General features: G+C 30.7%; 1 pseudogene; it reads right to left on the bottom strand.

Annotated features, from left to right (window-relative positions):
• The window catches only part of LOC107574694 (heat shock protein beta-2 pseudogene), a 2308-nt pseudogene extending 1535 nt beyond the window's left edge, over positions 1–773 (bottom strand).
• Positions 774–775: the final 2 nt, after the last annotated feature.

Genomic DNA, 775 nt, shown 5'->3' with positions numbered 1-775 from the left:
TGTAACTAAATGTGCTGCCTATCTTGGCCAGGACCCTCTTGTAAAAGAGATTTTAAATCTCAAGAGATTCATTTCCTGGTTAAAAAAAGGTAAAAAAAAATTTTGTATTCACTCTAAAATATGTGTTCCTTCCACCTTGAATAATCCTAATCGTAATAAATTGCACCAAGTGAAATTTTACAACCTGAACTAACCTTGCCTTATCATAAAAATGTCAAAGTGTCTCGTATTTTAAGAGACTTTTGACCTCATGATATCATTTGATGTTTTGTTTACATTTTGTTTTTGTGCACTACATGACTTGGTGGACATGTTTTTCTTTTCAAATATTAATAAACAATGAAGCCGATTTCTTAAAAGAAAATATTGAATAAAATATTCTTAATTATTTAAGTTCCTTTTCAAGACATCTTTTTTCATTGTGATATCAGAACAGTTGTATCATGCTAACATTTTTACTTAATACTTCCAGAACGAAAAAAATTCAAAAATATAAATAAAATTACAAAAAGATCAAATTTCTTGTTTTATTTTTTTCTACATGTTGCTGAATGGTAGTTACCCTACATGCACATGCCAAAGCACTTAATTTGTTTTTTTTTATTAATTCTTTTAATAAGCCTTTTTTTATCATTGTGATATCAGTTGGATTACTGACAACTTTTTATGCCTCTATACAGGTGTATTGTGAGTCGTGAGTTTACCCGCACATACATCTTACCAATGGGTATGGATCCGCTGCTGGTGCAGGTGTCTCTCTCACACGACGGGATAC

The sequence above is a fragment of the Sinocyclocheilus grahami genome, unplaced genomic scaffold, assembly GCF_001515645.1.
Source record: "Sinocyclocheilus grahami isolate Dianchi unplaced genomic scaffold, SAMN03320097.WGS_v1.1 scaffold2312.1, whole genome shotgun sequence".
Lineage (NCBI taxonomy): Eukaryota > Metazoa > Chordata > Actinopteri > Cypriniformes > Cyprinidae > Sinocyclocheilus > Sinocyclocheilus grahami.
Note: the sequence above shows the minus strand (reverse complement) of the source record. Positions and strands in the feature narration are given on the sequence as shown.